Source organism: Schistocerca gregaria, chromosome 4, assembly GCF_023897955.1.
Source record: "Schistocerca gregaria isolate iqSchGreg1 chromosome 4, iqSchGreg1.2, whole genome shotgun sequence".
NCBI lineage: Eukaryota > Metazoa > Arthropoda > Insecta > Orthoptera > Acrididae > Schistocerca > Schistocerca gregaria.
The window spans coordinates 605,925,817-605,950,351 of NC_064923.1; the positions used below are offsets into that span (position 1 = coordinate 605,925,817).

Consider the following 24,535-nt stretch of genomic DNA (forward strand, 5'->3'; position numbering starts at 1 on the left):
TTGTCTCTAGATAAAAGGATCATCCTGTGTATGGTAATGGGTATTGGACCGTATGTGTCTCTTAACTCATCTCCAATGCTTTCCGTAATCATTCCCCTACATTTTGGCATGTTACAGATAATCAACACTGCTGGAAGAGTAACTAAAAGTATCAATAATTGATTATGTGGCAGTAAATACAGGCAGGGAAGAAAGTGGTATGTTTGTAAAATATCTTGTATAATAAAATAAAATATGATGTTGTCCACTATTGTACAAAGCCAGGAAAAAACACAAAATTGAATAATCAGCAGGTTTAAATGTAGTGAAAGCCTGTTCACTATGAGAGTGAACAGACAGTATACAATCTGTCTTAATTGGCCCCAGAAATGAGTGTGTGGGAACATCAGCATGCTGGCCAGAGAAAACGACTTGCAGTTTTATCTCTGATGGCTGAGAGTAGCAGCTCAGTTCAACTGTGACTCTAGTGTGTTGTGTCGTGTATTCTTGTATGTATCGAGTTTCTATAAAATAAAGTGTGTTGTGTACTCTGTTCCACTGTTGTCTATCATTCACTGTCATTACATACCAGAGTTCCAAATTGGTGACCCCAAATTTCAAGTGATCACTAATACAATGCAAATTTGTGTCATTACAATGTGGGCATTATGGCCACATTGTGTTATCATGACGTGAATTTCATTGACCTCTTGCATCCCTCCCTATCAACGGACATGAATAGTGCTTATATATTGCCCACGTGATTAAAAGTGACTGTGGCACTTCCCAAACTGCAGCCTCACTGCAAATCACAGGGGCTCAACAATGCAATGCAAATGACAACCTGGTTATTGATTTTCTTATGGACTCTACTAGTTTAATGTTTACCCTTGGATTCTGTCAACATTTTGATGACCTGGACTACCAATCTATACTGACCGTTTCATGCCAATTATTGTACACAATGGAAACTTGTCTGTCTGACAGACATGCTGTCTCGTCTGCCCAGTGAGACGGGCCATCCATCCTCCAGTCTGTGCAGCTGACTGTATTACCAGCTACCACCCACCTGCAGTTCTACCCATGCTGCGTGGCCATATTCAAACCACGTTACCCAAGCTAACAGTTGACTGCTTTATGGCTCACACTACTGCCATTCCATACAGACAGCCCATGCCTGTTGTTTTCAGTTGTTGAAAGCTTGCTTGCCTCAAATGCCAATAATGGAAGACAATAAATATATCACTCTACTCAGCCACCATGGCACCCACACTGACATTATCTACACTGCCACCCTGGCACTGCAATCTATGGAAAAGTATGGGACTGCCAAAGCAATGCTCTTATGGTACCTCTCCTGCACTCCCAAGGAACAACTACACCAGGTACTATACAACAATCATTTATAGGATGGGATCCCTTCTGAACTGTGGCAGCAACTTCATAGCAAAAAACACCTGCACATCATGCATGATGAAGTGCTATGGACAATTTGGATCATCAAGCTCCCATCCCAGATGCAAATGACTTTACTTACCACTACTAACTGGTCCCTCATTGCCCTGTGCCCCTGGCCAACCACATTTTCACTGATTCTCAACACAGGCATAGCACCAACAAAGCTTCCAACAATGTAATGGATAAGCATGCTGCACTGCCAAACATGCAACTTGCTGCAGCCACTGATAGTCACCAAGCACTCCCGGCCCCACCCGACACTGATATCATAGTGCCCCCTCTCCCCCCCTCTGTTTACAAAACAAAATCGGCTCCAGCTGTCATTCCCAATACATTGGCAGCTGTGCACTTGTGGTCTCGCCTCTGTTGGTACCATGCCCACTTCAGCAACACCATGCAATTTTGTCATCAATCTTGTGGTCAACTTGTAAACCTCGATACGTACAAAGTTGCTGCCTGCCCGCTGTCTCCCACTGTCACTCCAAACAGTAGTCTGTAAGTCTTTGACCACATCAGCAGACTAAATTTCCTGGTCAACATTGGCACAGCACGGCACCTCACATACCTGCCTTGCCTGCATCTGAAGACTCACACCTTCACTTGACAGTTGCTAATGGCTCCTCTATCACCATTAGTGGTATCTAGGAATAACCAGACATGGACTCTATACCTCAGCTTCACTACACCTTTCACATGGTCATTCATCATTGCTGATGTTATACAGCTACTCCTGAGTGCTGGTTTCTAATGGGCCTTTTACATTGTGTCCTTACTGATGCAAAAGAACTCACCCATATGCCTCCTGACCACGCTGATGTTAGTACACATGTCCTGACCACTTCACCACCCCAGTGCAATAATGCTAATGCTCTTTTGCCCTCTGCCATACACATGAAATGGTAAATAAAATAGTATGTGGATTGTGCTACATAATTTAACAAGCAGTCAGGTCTCTTGTGTCATGCTGCGGAGCACGTGCAATTAGTTAGCGGGTGTTCATAAGGTGGACAATTTTTCTATGCCCATTCACCTATAGACAACAGTATGCAGTGGAGACTAGTTAGTTGAGGAAAACATGCATAGTTTTGTAAGTTACTTCCTCTTTGATGCTGTAATAAATACCAGTGCTGAAGCACCACATAGTGGTGGTGGATGGGTGGAGGGGTGAGGTTTTACAGTGGGGACAAATGTGTGGGTCAAAAATTTCAGGTGGGGATAACAGTTTGGGTTGTTACGACGTTTAACTAGGATGTTATGGAAGTTAGGAGGGCAATGGAAGGTGACACTGGGTTGTGTGGTGGGATATCAGGGAGAAAGGACCTCTTTTCAGGCCTTGACTTAAGAAAGTCATAGCCTTGGTGGGTGATACTGGGCAACAAGGAGGGTTGTGCTGTAATATTTGGCGAAGATTTCAACTTATCAACTATAGACTGGGAAACTCAAGCGATTAGCATGGCTAGTAGGGATAGGGAATTTGTGGAATTGTTTTAAATGCCTTATCCAAAAATTTCCTTGAGTTTTTAATCAAAGAACTGATTCATGAAGAATGCATCTCAGATCTGATGGTGAAAAATAGACAGATCCATTTCAGCATATTTAGCAAAGAACAGGGAATGGGTAACCATAACACAGTTACAGCATCACTGAAAATGGCAGGAAATGGGAATATAAGGAAACAGATTTCAGGTTATCTGAGCAGTCAGAGAAAAAATTTCATCTCTGGCACTAACAAGACTGAATATCAACAGCTGAGGTTCAAGAGCACTGTGCAATACACTTTAGACAGGTATTTGCTGAACGAAGGTTAAAGGGATAGAAAAGACCTGCTGTAGTTGACAACCATGTCAGAGAGCTGGTTTGAAAACAAAGAGACCCTCACTGCAGATTTAAACATAGTGAAAGCCTCACACACTAACAAATACTAAATGAAGCCAAAATTAGTGCCGGACACTGTGGCCAAACGGTTCTAGGCACTTCAGTCCGGAACTGCGCTGCTGCTATGGTTGCAGGTTTGAATCCTGCCTTGGGCATGGATGTGTGTGATGTTCTTAGGTTAGTTAGATTTAAGTAGTTCTAAGTCTAGGGGACTGATGACCTCAGATGTTAAGTCTCATAGTGCTTAGAGCCATTTGCATTTGCACCAAAATTAGTATAAGGCGACATGCTGAAGCATTCAACAAATTTAAAAGTAAAATTTTGTCTACCGACTGGCAGAAAATCCTAAGCAGTTTTGGTCTTGTGGTAAATCAGGAGAAGAATAGAAGCCACCTCATAATGACACCGAAATACTAAACACAGAAAAAGCTGAAGTACTAAACATCTTTTTCCAAACTGGTTCCCAGAGGAATATCACATTTTAGTGCCTCCTTTAAATTGTCACATGAATGACAAAATGGGTGATATCAAACTATTGGTGACCATGGGATGGAAAAGCAACGGAAATCACTCAGCAGAGCAAAGGGGACTGGAACTGACAGGATACCAATATGATTATTCTTGTAGTATGTGAAGTACTTGTCCATCTTCTAGCAGCAGTGCACTGTACATCTTTAGAGGCGAGAAGTGTTCCTGATAATTGCAGAAAGCACAGATGATTCCCATTTTCAAGAAGCCTTGAAGAACAGGAGCACAAAAATATAGCCTTATATATTTGATGTTACTCAGTTGTAGAGTTTTGGAACTTGTTTATGACATTTCTGGAGACCAAAGATTTGGTCTGTAAGAATCAACAGGGGTTCTGAAAACAATGATTGTGTGGAACACAGCTCATTCTGTTCATCCACGAGATTCAGAAGGTGGTAGATACCAGTGCCCAGATAGATGCTGTGTTTCTTGACTTCTAGAAGGCATTCTATTGAGTTCCACACTGTTGCCTACTGAACAAAATATGAGGGTGCAAAATATGAGATGAACTGTGTGAGTGGATTGATGTGTTTCTAGCAAAAAAAGAATAGCATGTCATTCTCGATGGAAAGAAGTATTCACACAAAATTTCTGTTAGGCTCTTAGCAGATGATGTTGTTGTAAACAGGGAAGTCTTAACGCTAGAAAATTGTAGCGAAAATTGCTTCCAAACAGGAGATGTAGTGTGTGCATACAATCTGCACAAATGGGGTAAGCAGCCCACCTCAAGCTGTGACTGTGGAGCAGCGAACCAGACCATCCAGCACATTGAGGAGTGTAAACTGAGAGCTTACCTGGGTGCCCCAAATGGCATCGAGACCTGACTGGATAAGGAGACTGGACGTTATAATATAACACCAGTTTTTAATCTTTTACCTGTATTTAGGTGGTTTTATGTATTTTTTGTGTATTATTGACTGTATTTTATGTATAATACTATATGCTAAATAAATAAAATATTGAGTAAGGAAAGATTACGCAGTGGATTTCTCGTTCAGAAATCTCATTGGAGCAATGGTCGGTTATGAGAAAATCATGTGTGTTGCATATGAAGGAGAAACTTCTACCAGAGTATGTTGGAGACCCATAGTGGCAGGATCATGGCCTATAGAAACTGCTGTTTATCGCTCCATGATAGTGCTGCTCGTGTTTGTCAGGATGCCACAACAGTCATGAGTATATGGAATCTACGGTTTCTGGATGGTCATAAAAGGCCTTGAAGGAACACAATGGCCGAATGCATATAACATCGAGAGAAAACACATTGTTTGCTATGCCGTGTAAGATATCACATACATTGAGTCAGGATTAGGGCAGCACGGATAATGTGACAGGACTGTCGGCACGGCGATCATTGTTACGGTGCCCTGTGACGTGGCAGCAGAGAGTTGCTTGTCAGAAGTGGTGTGCCAGTGGCAATGCTGGACACAGGAATGCCACTGCATCCTTTCTGATGAATTTCGGTCCTGCTTGCAGCATAATGGTGGACTTAACCATTGAGGGAGACTTCACGGAGAACGAAAATTGTCAGACAGCATTAGAAAGCGATGCCAATGAGTACGCAAAAACTGTCACCCCTGGTTAGCACCCGTTACATTACTGACTTTTAAGGGTATAATTCGAGGTGTACGTATCGTTATTTTTCAAGAAGATAACACAAGACCGCGTGTTTCCCATGCTGTTCTGATCTACCTCAATACAGAAGCTGTTCAGTTGTTGTAAGTTGCTCAGACGTCTTAACCGTTAAAAAAAGAACATTCGTCCTAGGAATTCCAAGACTTTCGATAATGTTTTAATTTCAAGTGTGAAGTTGCAGAGCAAAGACCTTAGTAAGTCACATAAATTTAATGCAATAGGTCTATCCTTTCTTGACAAAAAGGCATGTTAACAGATGGACTGACGGACAGAAGGACAGTCGGATAACAAATGAAAGATAAAACATTTCTCGGCTGATGTAATTACAAATTAACAATTTTCGGATTTTCTCCTTTGATTGTACTGCGAAACCTTGCTGCTTGTCAAATTTCATGATAGCAGGTCAATGGGGAGTAGCCTACAGGTTTTGATGAGTAAGATAATATGTGACATAAATGGCCACCTCTTTTGATTGTGTTGACATAGAATCTTCAACTTTTTACACCGCCAAGGGACGGCAGACGTTAGTATGTGACACAAATTTCAGCTTGATAGCTCTGTTCGTTGTTGAGAGGAGGGGTTTTTAACAGTCGAACTGTCAAACAGACAGACAGATGTACAATAAAGTGATCGTATAAGAGATCCGGTTTTAACCTGAAAACATCTCGTCAGTCACCAGTGTTAATAAAGTCTGGGATAGAGATGAGGCTGTGTAGAATAATGTACCTTTGTCATTCAATCTGAGTTCGACTCTATGCACATTCAATGTAGACTCCACTAGATTAGAGATTAGATTAGAGAGTAGATTAGTACTTGTTCCATAGATCATGAATACAACACTTCGTATTGATGTGGAACGTGTCAGGTTAATAAAAGGAAAGGTGTCAGTACAAGCTATTACATTAGGCAAAATATGACATAACATTATATATATATATATATATATATATATATATATATATATATATATATATATATATATATATATATATATTGAGGTTCGGAAATTACCCACTTCCTATATCCAAAAATTCATCTAATGAGTAGAAGGAGTTGCCATTAAGAAATTCTTTTAATTTCTTTTTAAATGCTATATGGCTATCTGTCAGACTTTTGATGCTGTTAGGTTGTTGGTCGAAGTAGCTCCTCCTATCTAGTAAATTTCGCACCCCAAATCACCAACATATTTGATCACGGTTTATTGAGATTATATTGTGTACATATAAAATGTAAAATATAGTTACTACCAATACACCCTGATGTTGCAGTTTTAATGGTTACGAGCGTGCATCGAGGTTGAAGCCAGCGTTACCAGGAATGCTGTGGGTGGCGCTTTCATTTCAAAATGAAGCTGAGAAAAGCCCACTGGGTAACATTTCGTGAACCTGTCAATGCATTTCACTTACACATAGAACACAGAGTATAACTTGCAATTTTTCAAAGGCTTTTGGAGATGCGCTGCAGTGTCTACTGCACTTAATTTCTGTTCGATAAGAGTAATATTCTAATATCCACCCTGCCTTTGCGATTTGGATCTTTTAGTAAGACCTCTGTTCAGTCCGTATTCACACTGTGTGTTCGTTCCTAGTATTTCTCAGCTGAACTCCAGAGGGGCAAACTGTAGACGGAAATAATTCAATCAAATCTTTGTTCCTTCTTCATCCAAAGAAGAAACCGCGAAGCAGTTCTCTGTAGTTGTGCTGTCTCTGTACTATTCCACGTGTTCCGTGGTGGGTTTACGTTTCAGCGCTCAGGTACACTAATTAAGAAGGTAATTTTTCCGTGGTATGGGCTAAGAAATGTTCAAATGTGTGTGAAATCTTATGGGACTTAACTGCTAAGGTCATCAGTCCCTAAGCTTACACACTACTTAACCTAAATTATCCTAAGGACAAACACACACACCCATGCCCAAGAGAGGACTCGAACCTCCGCCGGGACCAGCCGCACAGTCCATGACTGCAGCGCCTACACCGCTCGGCTAATCCACCGCGGCTAAGGGGCTAAGAGAGTGAGTAAAGTATACAGTAGTGAACCATACAGAGAATTATGTAATGAATGATGTACAACGTCACCAGGAGTATTCGGGCAATATTTGCTGTTTTTTCGGGGTCAGACATGTTACTAATATAGTCCAGAACCTATATACTCTATTACTTCAGCATTTATTACGATGAATTAAAAAATGACTTGGCGGAATAGCTGTAAGTTATTTTATTAAAACTAGCAATTTAGGTCGAACAAGAAATCATTGTCAGGCATAAAATACGATATCGATTACAGGACATGCTTTCCGATTATGATCATTTGACTCTAGATCAACATTATTCATTAACTGCATCAAAATTATAGAATGCAGGAAAGTTAAGATGTAAACTCCGTCGTTCTGGCGCTGACTGGCCTGTTGGGACCGACTGATCGCCGTGTCATCCTCAGCGAATGATGTCACTGGACACTGTATGGAGGGACGTGGGGTCAGCAAACCGCTGTACCGGCCGTTGTCGGTGTTGAAGACCTTGGAGCCGCTACTTCCCACTCAAGTAACTCTTCAACTCACTTCAAGAGACTGAGTAGACCTAATTCCAGTCTTCCCAACTACGAAAAATCTCTGACAGTTCCGGGAATTGAAACGGGACTCTCCACGTGAAAGTTACGGAAGCAGGCGAAATTGAACGTAATGCCTGGCTAATAAACTGTTTATTATCCAGTTTCCGGTGATTTTAATGTAGTTAATATATCCAGACGCCAACGACCTTGGCGCGGTGGTAACACTGGTTCCCGTCAGATCACCGAAGTTGAGGGGTGGCCGTCCGGTCTGCCGAGCGCTGTTGGCAAGCGGGTTCCACTCAGCCCTTGTGAGGCAAACTGAGGAGCTACTTGATTGAGAAGTAGTGGCTCCTGTCTCGTGAACTGACATACGGCAGGGAGAGCGGTGTGCTGACGACATGCCACTCCGTATCTGCATCCGGTGACGCCTGTGGGCTGAGGAGGACACGGCGGCCAGGTACTACCTTTGGTCAAATGTTCAAATGTGTGTGAAATCTTATGGGACTTACCTGTTAAGGTCATCAGTCCCTAAGCTTAATCTAAATTATCTTAAGGACAAACACACACACCCATGCCCGAGGGAGGACTCGAACCTCCGCCGGGACCAGCCGCACAGTCCATGACTGCAGCACCTTTAACTGCTCGACTAATCCCGCGCGGCTACCTTTGGTCCTTCAAGGCCTGTCCGGACGGAGTTTAGTTGTAATATATCTAGATGACAATGATTATTAGTGCACGTATGTTCTGTTATTTGGCCGAAACTGGTAGTTTTGACAAACTGACATACCATTACAGCTACTGTGCTAAACCATGATTTTTCAAAAACATTTAAAGACTGTAAATCAGCACCTCCTTAATACAATATCAAAGGTCGACAGCACCATTTTCGAGAAAAAGTGTCACTTCGGTAGGTCTGAAGTACGTTGTAAGGCAGATGAAATGTATGAATGGTCTATGATCCTACTTCAGTTTTGTTTCTCACAAAATAGGTTTTACAGCTATGATGGCAAAATATGCATCAAAATGAAACACTTTCAGCAACTGTATGAATTTAGTTTCCTCTATAAAGTGTTCCGTAACCAAAGGAACTTTTATATGAGGCTGTGAGCTAATGCAAGAACTCAAATACTGCCAGTGGCTGCCACGTGACCGTTTCCGTTGCGCTGCTCAATCGCCTACGTGCTCTGGTAGTGAGTCGTTCACAGCGTCACACAGAAGCTCACATATCCCCTTATGCAAATGGAAGCATGTTGATGCGGCACGTACCTCGCGTCAGCCGGAGAAAGTAGTGGCGCTTGCACGACCGTCGCAAAAACACTGCCGTTGGTCGCAGCGGCTGCCCAGATGTGTGGTCACGTAACATCGGCTCCTGCCACATACTGACACCACTCTCTTACAGACAGCGGCGCCGCCAACGGCCACCTCCAGCAGTCCGTGTCCTTCCCACTTGAACCTGGCCGTTACAAACGACCGCGTATAATTTTTTATTCAGTCCGACTCCGAGGTAGGAAAAGTAACTAATAAGGGTACTAAAAGCGTACACTTAGCAACTGTTGTTTGTCGTTTTTGCTGGGTTTGCTAATACAACGAGATAAAAAATTTAGTTGAGAAGAGCTTACCACAGAAGTGCTGCTACGCCTAAACAAATCTCTGTTTGCAGTGTGTAATTTGCCACATGTATGTTGTTGGTTCAAATGATTCAAATGGCTCTAAGCACTATGGGACTTTTAACATCTGAGGTCATCAGTCCCCTAGACTTAGAACTACTTAAACCTAACTAACCTAAGGACATCACACACATCCATGCCCGAGGCAGGATTCGAACCTGCGACCGCAGCAGGAGCGCGGTTCTGGACTGAAGTTCCTAGAACTGCTCGGTCACAGCGGACGGCTGTATGTTGTTGCTGTAGTTATAGTTGTGGTCTTCAGTCTGAAGACTGGTTTGATACGACTCTCAAAGTCAGTCTACCCTGTGGGAGCTTCTTCACCTCAGAATAAATACGGCAACCTACGTCAGTTTGAATCTGCTTCCTGTACTCGTGCTTTGCTCTCCCTCTACAGTTTTTACCCACGACAAGCCCCTTCATTACCAAACTAACGATTCCTTGGTGCCTCAGGAAGTGCCCTATCAGCTGATTCCTTCGTTTAGTCAAATCGTGACATAAATTTCTCTTTTTTCCGCAGTTCGACACAAAGAACGTAAAAAATAAAACAAAGCTGACATAACTGGATTCTTAAGAATTTTTTGTGCTGCGGATTTAAGAGCCTGTTACAGAAGCATTTTGAAATACAGGGTAACTACTACTTTCAGAATATTTATTCATTAGTGAAATTTATCGTAAGTAATATAAATCGCTTTCAAACCAACATCACCAGGAACAAGAACAATCTTGAAGACTTAAAGTCACTCACTTTGTATAACTGTGTAGGCTTCCTCTGCCAGAGTCAGTTGGCCGAAACGTTGGTTTCTCCCAGCAAAGAATTTTTACATTATTACGAGGTGCGATACTCAGAAAACTATTATTTCGACTCACTGATTATATTCATAAACGTATCTGTCATTCATGAACACATTTTTAGTAGCTTGCCAGCAACCATAAAAGTTTAAGTATTTGTAAAGTACATTTCCAAAGCTGTGCAGAAGATTAGTTGGCGAACAAGTTCTTCTACCATATACGGTATCAACCCCAAACCCACAGACAAAATTTCTGACCTTGTTCGGGGATATTTTCAGAGTATTTGTTACAAGGGAAGGATATGTGTTCTCTGGTGGCTCGTTTTAGAATAACAATGTCATTGTGATTCATCCACTAGTGGCACAAATGTCATCAGTCGCGTGTAGCACATTCTCATCCAGACAAGGAACTCTGGCATACTTTGCACGGTCAGTATCTTCCATTCTAACACGAAAAGATCCGATTCATCATAGGCGATTGCGTACTGATGGAGAAGCACTATAACATGACACTCAATATTTTTTTTTCCGGAGGTTGGGAAATTACCCTCTTACTCTATTCAAGCCGCGTGGGATTAGCCGAGTAATTTACCCTGGAAGGAACACACATCAAGGATTTACTGAATGATTACTTTGGTTCAGGGGAATGATGATGAGGAATCGGCCGCAGAACAAGAAAATGTGCTGCTGGACTGCCACCAGTTGAAGGTGACAGTGAAGGTGACAAATTGTGCTACTGCTAAAGACTTATTTTTTGAATGCTGTAATTTATGACTGCAATTATCTGTCATTTCATTGTAGCCATTTTTGTTACTGTTTTTGGTGAGTCTAAAGCGCTGCAGTCAAGGACTGTGCGCCTGGTCCCGGCGGAGGTTCGAGTCCTCCCTCGGGCATGGGTGTGTGTGTTTCTCTGTAGGATAATTTAGGTTAAATAGTGTGTAAGTTTAGGGACTGATGACCTTGGCAGTTGAGTCCCATAAGGTTTCACACACACACACACACTATATCCAAAAATTCATCTAATGAGTAGAAGGAGTTGCCATTAAGAAATTCTTTTAATTTCCTTTTAAATGCTATATGGCTATCTGTCAGACTTTTGATGCTATTAGGTAAGTGACCAAAGACTTTTGTTGCAGCATAATTTATCCCCTTCTGAGCCAAAGTTATATTTAACCTTGAGTAGTGAAGATCATCCTTTCTCCTAGTGTTGTAGCCATGTACACTGCTATTGCTTTTGAATTCGTTCGGATTGTTAATAACAAATTTCATAAGTGAATATATATATATATATATATATATATATATATATATATATATATATATATATATATATATATATATATATATTGTGAGGCTACGGTGAAGATCTCTAACTCTTTAAAGAAATGTCTGCAGGATGATCTTGGATGAGCTCCAGCAATTATTCTGATTACACGCTTTTGTGCAAATGAACACTCTTTTACTCAATGATGAGTTACCCAAGAATATGAAGCCATAGAAAAGCAGAGAATGAAAATAGGCATGGTAAGCTGATTTACTCAGATGTATATCGTCAAAATTTGCAATGACCCTAATAGCATAAGTACCTGAACTCAAACTTTTCAGCAGATCATCAGTGTGTTTTTTTCCAGTTCAGCCCCTCATCAATGCATACACCTAGACATTTTGAGTATTCTACCTTAGCTACCGATTTCTGATCGAAGTCTATATTCATCAATGGTGTTATTCCATTTACTGTGTGGAACTGTATATACTGTGTTTTGTCAAAATTTAATGAGAGCCTATTTGCAGAGAACCACTTAATGATTTTCTGAAAAACATCGTTTACAATTTCGCCAGTTAATTCTTGTCTGTTGGGTGTGATAGCTATACTTGTATCATCGGCAGAAAGTACCAGTTTTGCATCTTCGTGAATACAGAATGGCAGGTCATTAATATATATTAAGAACAGCAGAGTACCCAAGACCAAACCTTGCGGCATCACATTCTTGATTGTTCCCCAGTTTGAGAAATCACCAGTTTTTTTGCATATTATGTGAACTGTTTATTTCAACTTTCTGCACTCTTCCAGTTAGGTGTGATTTAAACCATTTGAGCATTGTCCCATTCGTACCACAGTACTTGAGCTTATCCAGATGTATTCCATGATTCACACAATCAAAAGTCTTTGATAGATCACAAAAAAATCCCAACGGGTGACTTCCGGTTACTCAGAGCATTTAATATTTCATTTGTGAAAGTATATGTAGCATTTTCTGTTGAAAAACCCTTCTGGAAACCAAACTGGCATTTTGTTAAAACTTTATTTTTAGAAAGGTGTGAAGCTACTCTACAATACATTAATTTTTCAAGAATTTTGGATGAGGCAGTCACAAGAGAGACTGGGCGGTAGTTGTTGACATCAGACGTATCCCCTTTTCTATGCAGTGGTATAACAATGGCATACTTCAGTCTATCTGGGAAAACACTCTGCTTCAGAGAGCTATTACATATGTGGCTAAGAATCCCACTTATTTCTTGGGAACAAGCTTTTATTATCCTGCTGGAAATGCCATCAATCCCATGTGAGCTTTTATTCTTGAGAGAGTTTATTATCTTCCTAATTTCAGGAGAGGTGGGTGGAATTTCAATTGTCGTTGCTGTGCTGCTCTTCCATTGCATTAAGTGAACCCGTGCACAAGGAGGACATCGGCCCATTATACGTTAGTAAACCTATTCATACTGTTGTGTATCACAGAACTAACCAGAGACATAAACGAGAAGTACTGAATGAAGGCACGAGCACAAACAGTAAAGTGGGCAATACTGTCGTCAATGGCAAGCACCGTGAGTGGAACAGCAAGACAAAGAGCACATACCGTTGACATCTCCACTATTGTACAAATATTTCAGGGCAGAAACAAAGATAAATGGGAGTAAGAAATCAAACCAGATGTAATGAATACTGTGTAATAGCCTCACTGCAGTAATACCGCTTATGTAAATGAAACATTGTAATTTGTTTTGTTTTGACAGTACTTCCCTGAAATAGTCTAGAAACTATATAGCGCATGCGATTATATAATTTAAATGCGCGTGGTAAGCTTTTTAACTAACATGTAAACTTAAAAAAAAAGATGCAGAAATTATTAGCATTTTTCGCGTATTCATTATATGTCCTTTTATAAAAATGTGTTATGTATTTATGTTGTTCTGCCATGTTCCACATCCTCAAGTATCTCCTCACTTTGGGTAGGTATATGGGACGGACATTATGTCTACACTGATGTAATCTCTCAGCACTCCACGTGGTGGTCTTTGGCGCTCAATAGCAAAAGAAATTAAAGCAGAAGTATTAAAGAATTAAATTTCTTAAAATGATGTAACGAACATAAAAGAGTTACAACGTAGTTAAAGCACAATCAGAGAATAAAACATGATATATTCTTCTTTCAGTGTTCGTAAATGATTATTTGAGATCGCATTTTCTGTGGGGTCAGAGATGGAGCGTCATATAGTCTCACCAATTGGCAGTCCGCCACTGGTAGCTGAGTGGGAGCCGGCACGGTAGCTCAGCGTGTTCGGTCAGAGGGTTAGCTACACTCTGTAAATAATATAAAAAAAAGAAAAAGAAAAAAAACTGAGTTAATCGATCAACAACGAACGTAAACGGATCTCTTACGACGTCCGCCCAGAGCAGATGCAACGACCAAAAGCGCCCAAAATGAGATTTAAAAACATGGTCAGCGCGACGGAATGTCATACTTAACGGCCCGGGTTCGATTCCCGGCTGGTCGGAGAATTTCTCCGCTCAGGAGCTGGGTGTTGTGTTGTCCTTATCATCATCATTTCATCCGCATCGACATGCAAGTCGCCGAAGTGGCGTCATCTCGAAAGACTTGCACCAGGCGAACGGTCTACGCGACCGGAGGCCTAGCCACACGGCATTTTCGTTACCAATTGACAATGTTTCGCAGCAAAGACTCTCTCTTTTGATGCTGTTTCTCCTCTACCTTTAATTTGGTTTCCAATTATCAGTTGCATGAAGTGGTACCTCTCGTTTGCATATGTTCTTTAGTAGAGCGTCTTTCTGTTCATAACTGAACTGAACAGTTCTTGCTATTTGCTGATACACTAGAGGGCGAATTTATTCCCGGCGTCTACAGTGCTCTGTGGTATATCCATACCTCGATAGCTTCTATTTGCTTGATTGTGTTTACCTTTGACGTCCAAGAGACATGATTAGAAGTAGCTGAATCAAATTGCTGAAAACCAAAATAAATGAAAAATTCGATGTAAGCACTTCTAAAAACACCCATTGTGGTAAGTACTATGGGACCAAACTGCTGAGGTCGTCGGTCACTAAGCTTACTCACTACTTAACGTAACATAAACTGACGCTAAGGACAACACACACAGCCGTGCCCGAGGGAAGACTCAAACCTCCGACGGGGGAGCCGCGCGAACCGTGCAAAGCGCCTAAGACCGCGCGGCTACCCCGCGCGGCCAAGAACACCTATCTATTTTTTTTTTCAATACGACACGTCACGTCTTTGTCAAATGTCCAGAGTACAGAAAGCCATGTGGACTGCTTTAAACGTTATGTTAGACTTTTGAAACTTCAAATTGCTTGAGATAATAATGAATTTTGTCTTTTTGGTGTTGATGTTTAGGTTCATTCATCTGATGTGTTCTGCTGTTACGCTGGCTACTTTTTTTCAATCGGAGGTCATCTATATCATCAGCGATTTGGACCACAGAATAGCGAGTATTGTCAGTAACACAAGAGAACCAAAACAAAAATAGTATATACTTACCTAAAGGACAAATAACTTGTTTAAGTACCCATTTAAAACAGCATAAAAAGGCATGACATCTCCATTCTTAATATTTTAGGAACAAGATATAGTGTCTGATAGGAGCTTAAAATACGAGTACGTCTGCGGTCAAGACAGTTAGTATCCTCTTGTCAGCATGCAGGAGACATACAGCTTAAGTACTGCACACTGCTGTTGTAATGACACGTACGCTGAAGAAAAAATTGCAGCAGCATGGAGTAGTTTTACGATATAAACGAAAGCTGGTAGGAGCGTTTCTACATCTGAAAGATGATGACAGTTCAAATTTCGCACCTGCTGCATAAGAGGGGCGTTACTTTGCTTTAAACACACACTGTAACAGTCGTGAGCGGTTAGTTACCTTTGAGACTCGACGTTTTGAACTGATGTTAGCCAAGAATGCCTTTAAGACGACAAAGACTCCATCATCAAGATATCACTGAGTTTGAACGAGGTCGTGGAACTAGGCTACGAGAGGCTGGACGTTCCTTCTGAAATACTGCAGTAAACTTGGCAGGTCTGTATCCACTGTACATAACTGCTGGCAACGGTGGTCTACGAGAATGTACAGTCACAAGAAGACCGTGCTTCGCATGGTCACGTGGCACTACCGAGAGGGAAGATCAGCATGTTCGGTGCGTGGCTCCTGCGCATCGTACTGCGTCTGCACCAGCAATCTGAGCAGCAGTTGGCACCACAGGGACGCAACGAAGTGTTGCAAATTGACTACTTCAAGGACATCTGTTAGCCAGACGCCCTGTAGAGTGCATTCCACTGACCATAACCACCGCCATTTGCGACATAAGTGGTGTCAAACGTGAGTTCATTAGAGGACAGGGTGGAAGTTTGTGTGTTTTCTGATGAAATTTGGTTCTGTCTAGGTGCAAGTGATAGCCGTGTGTTGGTTAGAAGAAGTGTGGCTGAGAGCCTGCAACCAACCAGTCTGCGTGCTAGAGTACTGGACCTGCATCTGGAGATGTGTGGGGTGCGATTTTATATAACAGCAGGGGCAATCTCATGGTTACCCCATGCACCCTGGCAGCAAATCTGTACGTCAATCTGCTGATTCTACCTATAGTTCTGCCATTCATGAACAACATTCCAGGGGTGTTTTCCAACAGGATAATTCTCGTCCACATACTTCTTTTGTAACCCAACATGCTCTGCAGAGTGTCGACATGTTGCCTTGGCCTGCTCGATCACCAGATAAGTCTCTAACCAAGCACATACGGGTCATCATCAGACGACAACTCGAGCGTCTTCTTCAAACAACATTAACCATCCATGTATTGACGACCAAGGGCAAGAGGCATCAAACGCCAACTACAAACTGACACCCGGCACCTGCACAATACAATGGATGCATGTTTTCCTGTTTGCATTTAACATACTAACAGTTACGTCGGTTATTAATGTACCAGCATCTCACATTTGCAATAGTTGACCTCACACGGTCATTAATCAGTGATCTTGTAATGTTAATCACTTAAATATGTTACCTAGACAAATGTATTCTCAAATTTTCAATATTCTACATTAATTATTTTTTGATGTTGCGGTTTTTTCCTTCAGTGTATATTTCAAAGAAAACAGTGATATACGACTTCAAAGAGACATGTTTAAAATACACTATCACTTGTCGTGCAGCTTTAAAGCAAACACTGTTGCTTGGCAAATAGTTGACAGGAATTTTCAATCATTAAATCTGCCTAATCAGACAATTATTCGAAGGAATGGCTAAAGATATGTGAAGTTTCGCGTATTTTGCTTAGTAGTTTCTTTATATGTTTGTGTGAGAGTACAAACTCAACTCTCAGTCTTAGAAAAGGAGGTCAAAACTACATGAAAATGATTTTTGTGTTTTTTTGTGACTGTGTACAACACAGTTCGGTTGCACCCGATTTTATCATTAGCAACAAAAACATGTAGTAGTAAATGTATTGTAAGTGAGTGCAGTAATTTCCAGAATTCGTGATAGGCCTCTGCATGATGTATTATTGTGTACCTTTACACAATATCCCTAATGTACCCTTCTGTTCAACAAAGACTTTATTTACTATAGGTAGATTGCATTGGATGGGCTGTGGTGATATAGTGGATCCAGCACTAGAGACCGGCCCTGGAGTTCGTGGGTTCTTTTCTGGAGATGGGTGGGAATTTTTACTCGTTCCAGTTACTCCAGGGTGTCCCGAGGTCTACTCATGCCGTTATCAGATGAGTAGTGGCGATGTTTCCCGGGGTAAAAGGCCCAGGGTGACTGGTCTGCCACACTTCTCCTCTTAGTGCCGCGGAAAAAAAGGCTCGGTCGCAGGTTCGAATCCTGCCTCGGGCATGGATGTGTGTGATGTCCTTAGGTTAGTTAGGTTTAACTAGTTCTAAGTTCTAGGTGACTGATGACCTAAGATGTTAAGTCCCATAGTGCTCAGAGCCATTTGAACCATTTGAAAAAAAAAGGCTACACTCTACCTGCATTCAGGGCAACAGCCTGGTGTTGGCCATTCACCACATACTTCACCTTTTACATTGCCCTATAACATACTTCCATAAAACAATACGAATAGAAAATGTGACAGTTAATCTGGCACTTCTGTCTTTAGGTCAACTCAGTGAGGGATACTTCTAAGACTGTTAAGAACTAAACTTGATGACATGAACGACTGACATATCATACAGTGCAGCAGGTGCTCCCTTTAATCTACAAACCAACTAACCAACAGCGTTAAACATACTAAAATACAATTCTGAATGAAAAGTCCAATAGCCCGCTGTAGCTGCATGTTATGGTGTATATTTGAAAAGAAGATTTTATAAATTAACGCTTTGATAATGGGGAAATGAAGTTGTCTGAAATATCTTAAAGTACTGAGTGAAGAGACTTAAATACTGAAGAAAATATTACGCATCTAGTTAGGAAACTAAGTAAGTTCAAAAATGGTTCAAATGGCTCTGAGCACTATGGGACTTAACTTCTGAGGTCATCAATCCCCTAGAACTTAGAACTACTTAAACCTAACAAACCCAAGAACATTACACACATCCATGCCCGAGGCAGGATTCGAACCTGTGACCGTAGCGGTCCTGCGGTTCCAGACTGAAGCGCCTAAAACCTCTCGACCATTCCGGCCGGCAACTAAGAAGTAAGGCCTGTACATATTTAATAAATAAAATTTGTTATTTCGTACAAAGAGAAGGTTACTAACGAATGTTATATCATGTGGTAAAGGGAGTTATAGTTACAGAATGCCTCAGAGTAATGGTTGCCCTGGTTAGGCAAAGTTCTCAGTCCTCCTTAGTTGATAGAAACCATAACTAATGACGAAATTCAACAAAATACGAAGGAAATGAACTAGGAATCAAAAACTGATCCTTGATTAAAAAAGCAGTGAAGCAGTAACTAAAATGAAGAGGACAGTTCACATGTAACGTGGAACAACTGCACAAAACGGGACTGACCAGTGTTAAAATCACGAACTTTCATCACTTTGATTAAAATATGTTACTGTCGGTCTACATCAAACAACAGAAAATGACCCACGCAAACATTATCCAGGAAAGTATAGGGTCCAGGAGTTGCTTGATTGGTTGGTTTGGGGGAAGGGATCAAACAGCGAGGTCATCGAAATAGCGAAGGATGGGGAACGAAGTCGGCCATGCTCTTTGAAAGGAACCATCACGGCATTCGCCTGAAGTGAAATCACGTGCAGTGATTACAGAATAAAATAAAAATTGGTGATGAAAAGTAATACAATTTATGTTTTGAGAGACACCGAAAAATTATTTTTATCGCATTTTGGGGGCCGCCAGAGATCGAAGGAAGGAGCTTGTGCTCAGGTCAGATTTACCGGAAGTAACACGCTTATGTGTGTTTGTTACAAACATATTAATAATCGTAGTAGCTGTCAACACAAGTTACGAGGCGTGTGCGGTGGCTGCCGTCCACGTACTGAGACGGTTAAGGAAAGAAGCTGACACCGACAGCACGGTAGATAGAATATGAGTGCTGCTAGTGCTGTGCTGAGGAACTGTGGTCGCCAAACCTACTGTTAGGCTCAGCCCTCTGTATTACATACAAATTAAATCTAGGTGATTCTAATGTAATAATGTTACTAAGATGGACAATTAAAAATTGCTACTTATTTGTCATTTGTAAGCAACCTTCTTTTGGTATGGAATTAGTGGTGGTGGTGGTGTTAAGTTCCTATGGGACCCAACTGCTGGGGGTCATCGGTCTCTAGGCTTACAAACTAATTAATGTGATTTTAGCTTACTTGCGCTAAGGACAACACACACACACACCCATGCCCGAGGGAGGACTCGAACCTCCTTCGGGGAGAGCCACGCGAACCGTTGGTACACGCCCTACATCCCCCGGGTTAGTTTCCTAATTAGATGCATAGTATTTTCTTCCTTATTTAAGTCTATTCACTTTAAGATATTTCAGATAACGTCATTTCCCCATTATCTGCACACATATACACCAGAAGATGCAACTCAAGAGTTGGAAAGCCGATTTTCTGAATCTCTAATCGACTTAAGCAGATACAGCTAAAGCGGGCTGTCGGACTTGTCATTCAGTTTTACATTTTAATGGTTTTAATACCTGTAGTTAAACACCAATATTTAAATACCTATTGTACTGTATGAATTGTCAGTCAATTATGTATAGCTATTTTAGTTGCGGTTGCCTCTGTTTTAAATTTGTCTGTAAACTTGATGAACAGAGCTTGTTCGTTAATTTATCTATGTGCTGACCTCGTTCTAATTTGTTACCAACTTGGTCTCCACGAAATTTTACACCCAGAATTTCGTTTAGTGTATGATCATTAATGTCTACTTCTGCTGCTATTAAGACACTTATGCTTATTTTAAATTGAAGAACTCAAGTCTTTATGAGATTAACACTTAACTTGTTTCCTGGGAATCAGCTTTAGGCATGTCGAGTTATCATCTGTGCGGTGTCTGGTAAAACTGAGTTTGGCTGTTTGATTAGTTAGCTTGTGTTAAAGGTACATCGAAGTATCTGGAATGTTATTCATGACGATTAAGAAGAAGAGTGTATCCAGTATCGATCCTTGTGGAACCACACATGTATTCCGCCTCCTGAAGTCAATTTCATGCCTGTGAGACCGAGCGAGGCGACACCGTGGTTGGGACACCGGACTCGCATTCGGGAAGACGACGATTCAAACACGCGTCCGGCCACCCTGATTTAGGTTTTCGCTGATTTTCCTAAATCGATTCTGGCAAATACCAGGATGGCACCTTTGAAAGGGCACGGCCGACTTCCTCCCCCATCCCTTCCTCATACTTTTGTGTGCCTCACTCTAAAAGCGTTTGGAAAGGTCATGGAATATACTTAACTGCATACAGATTTTTATTTTTATCTCTGCCAGGACATCATTTGTAAGGCCTTGTATGGCTTTCCTTGTCGAGAATCTCTTATGAAAGCCACACAGAGAGGCAGGTAAGTTCTGCAAAGAAAAACGAATACACTGTCTTAATGGTGTGCCTTAGGGCGACAGTGGAGTTGTTGATTTCATTTTGTATTGCGCATAAAATAGAATCGACAACTTGGCTGTACACCGGAAAACACGCCATTAATAATTCGCGTCGAGAAAACTTGAGAGATCACTCCAAAATCTTTTGAAAAGTCTTCATTTTAATTGCTGTTTCTATGCCACGTGTGCAATGTAACGACATATTAAGTACTGAGACAAGATCTACTGATCAGTACGTGTCTCGTAACGACAACAAGGAGGCTAGCCTTGGGTGACAGCCAGACAGCACGCAAACAGTGACGGAACTACTGTGACGTAATGGGGAAAAGACACGCGCAGCGTCCGTAAGCAAACAACTGTCAAGTCGACGGTGTCCTGCGCTGCTAGCGTTATCTCCGCCTTGTATCCTTCGTTAGCACCAACTCGAAATATTTTTCCCTGCAAAAATGTTTCAGTTGTTTTGACAGTACAACAATCGTTCAAAATCAGAGACGCAGAGGCAAAGACGGCATTCAATGAAAGCCAGTAACACTATTACAACATCGTAGGTTTATTAGGAGAAGGTGAACATTTCTCGGCTTGGTACACCGATGACGTAGATATAGATCAAATTTTTCTTTTACTGTATGTTTAGGAATAACATAAGTCAAGTGTCAATTTGATCTGCGGAACTGCTTTGTCGAACTGTGTACGTAAAGTATTCGTACTATCAAGTATGGCTCTGAGCACTATGGGACGTAACATCTGAAGTCATCAATCCCATAGAACTTAGACTTACTTAAACCTAACTAACCTAAGGACATCACAAACATCCATGATCGAGGCAGGATTCAAACCTGCGACCGTAGCGGTTGCGCGGTTCCAGACTGATTCGTACTACCAGTATTTAATATAAGTAGATGAGCTCTAATCTCGGATCGTTACAAAATTCTTTGCAATTAGCTCTCTATCGTCGATGGACGTTTAGTCAATGTTGCTGAATGTTATTAAGTGTGTTCGTTTATTGTTAGTAGCTAAGACAATGGATGGAGACTGAATTTCAGAGGCTACCCACGCGAAGGCATCCCCAGACTAGTGCTGAAACGGAGGACATCATGGAAGCGTACATGGTGGTACTGAACGATCGACAACTGACAGTGTATGTAATATAGTGTATGAAGTGCACAATGCAGTGTGTATGAAGAATTAATCAGAAAGAACTGTTCCGCTAATCACAAGGAAATATGATAACGAAGTCTGCAATGAAGTTCGAAGTGTTTTAAAAAGTATCAAGGTGATTTTATGCACCATTTTATTTCTGTAAACGAGTAACGAGAAACAAACAGAAATGAAAGAAGTTGGCGGCTGCTATTGGTCCTGAACCAGAATAGGCGAAGTCAGCTTTGTATTGCACAAAGATTATACGTAGATAAATAAGTAGATTAAGATTTAACGTCCAGTCTCTGAAGAGGTCATCAGAGACGGAGCACAAGGTCGGATAGGGCGAGGACACAGAAAGAAACTGTTCATGAGCTCTCCAAGGGAAACATTCCGGTATTTGTTTTAAATCTGGAGGACGGATGTTTGAACCACCGCCGTCCCGAATTCGAGTGTAGTGTGCTACCCATTTCGCCACTTGCTATTATGTTCAGCTTATTATCGGATGCAAAAATGATTCGCCGTATCAATTGTCTTGCAAAGAGCAAAACAATAACTGGTGAATATTACTCAAGTCTTCTGCACCGAATGCGTAAAGAAATGCTTGAAAGGGCGCCTGGATTACAAAAAAGGGAATGGACCACTTTTCAGCAGGATAATGTTCTTGCCCAGAAAGGTGTCTTAACTTGGGAAACACAGCCCGAATTAATCATACAATGTAGGCTTTCACGGCCGGTATTTGCGATATTGCTGATTTTTGGTATAAGGACATAGCGCCTTGGTCCAAGACGTAATTCTCCGCCTAACGTTTCGTCTTCCACTGCTTTCTATGTCGTTAATGTGTCTGAGAAGCTTCCAACAGTGGAAGACGAAAAGCTAGTCAGGCCTTATGGCCATAAATCAAATACCAGCAATATCACGACTTGCATTATTCGTGTATTACATCTTGCAAATAGTAAACGCAGATGAATACGTAGATTTCTCCTTAAATTTCCAAAAGGGGTTGGACACTGTAACACTTCGTCCACCAGTAACCAAGAACGGTCTCTCGTACGATCTTCGCAGATACGCGAATAATTCAGTGGATGTTTGGCTAATAGGAACCATTACGTTATAAGACGTTCTGCAGGTAAGAAAGTAACATCGAGTGTTCCCAAAGGGAGCATAATAGGAGGGGTACTGCCCTCATTATGCGCAAACTATTTATCAGATAGGATCAGCAGCACTATAAGAGCGTTCAGTGACGGTCGTGTTGTCTACAGAAACGTATCACCATTGGAGAATCATTAAGAAGGGCAAGGAGACTTGTACAAACGTCTCATCTGCAGTAATGAGTGGCAGCTCTCTTTAAATGTGGATAAATGCACGAAAATGCTCCAAACAGAGGAAGAAACCCGATTGTATTCGGTTACAAAATTAGCAGCGAACAACTGAGCTCATCATATCGTATAAGCATTTAGGGGCAACAATAAAAGCTGTATGAAATTGAACGATCACATACGAGAACAGGTGAAAAGTGATGCCTCCGAATTTTCAATGTGAAAACGCTTAAATCTTTTTAAATTTAACCAAGTTGTTGACATCCTGCATCTTTGTTCTTCATGTCCACATATTTATTTCCCCAACATATTCATCCCGGTGACGAACTAATTTCTCCAACGAGAGACCAGTTTGTTGATACCGTCACCGCAGAATGTAACTCTGTAGACGGAACCGCAATCCCACTTCTGCTTGTAACGCTTTATTACTATCAAAGTGAAGTACGCCAGGATATCCTTTAAGTTTTGGAAACAAATGAAATGGCATGGGACCAAGTCGGGACTGTACGGAGGATGACGGACGATAGTGAACCCCAGGTGTCGAATTGTTGCAGATGTTGCAGGGCTCGTGTGTGGACAGGTATTGCCATGATGAAAGAAAGGGTGCTCCATGTGTGGACTAACTCTCCGAATTCGAAATTAGATTACAGCGTTCTGTTTCTCAAGTATCGACGTAGTTGCTTTATACATCGGCGTGTTACGCTCTACCATTCGGAGTGCTCTAGCGGTAGAGCGGTGCAAATATGTGAACATGAAGAATAAATGTGGAGAATGGTAATAAACATTTGTTTTATTTTAAAAAGTTTGAAGACTTTTCACATAAAAAATTCGGAAGCATTACTTTCCTGAACGCCGTCGTAAAATCAGTATTAGGGAAGTGTTCTGAGAAAGTGCGTTGCTTCTCTAAAGCAAAGTCCTTACAAGATGGCGCGACCAATTCTAGAATACTGTTCCAGCGTTTGGAGTCCTTATAAGGGAGACATTCTGAAATAGACATGGAAATATACAATGAACGAATTGACGTACGCTCTTCTAGAATCATAAAAGAGTAACAGAAATGCTCGGGGAACTTAAATGTCCTTGAAAAACAACGACCTAGTTTTCGCGAAACCCTTTTGAATGACTTTAAAGAACCTTTGTTGAAAGGAAATTGTGCGAAAATGATAGTGCCACCTCCGCATATTACGAGAATAAGCTAATACTGGAATAACACCAACCATACCTCATGTTTCTAGGAGAAAAATACAGTTGCAAATATCAGTCCCAGCAATCGATTCCGCGTGAAAA

At 41.3% G+C, this 24,535-nt stretch overlaps 1 protein-coding gene across 4 annotated transcripts in view; it reads right to left on the bottom strand.

The window, feature by feature from the left end:
• LOC126266877 (major facilitator superfamily domain-containing protein 10) overlaps positions 1-24,535 on the bottom strand; it is a 136,898-nt gene that overhangs the window by 109,170 nt on the left and 3,193 nt on the right. For 2 of the 4 annotated variants that reach the window (XM_049971533.1, XM_049971530.1), the window contains exon 1: positions 9,289-9,475. The exons of the other annotated variants lie outside the window; for them this stretch is intronic. The gene's annotated coding sequence lies outside the window, so the exon portion shown is untranslated. Of the gene's footprint in view, positions 1-9,288; positions 9,476-24,535 lie in introns of those variants that run through there. 4 annotated transcript variants of the gene reach the window in all.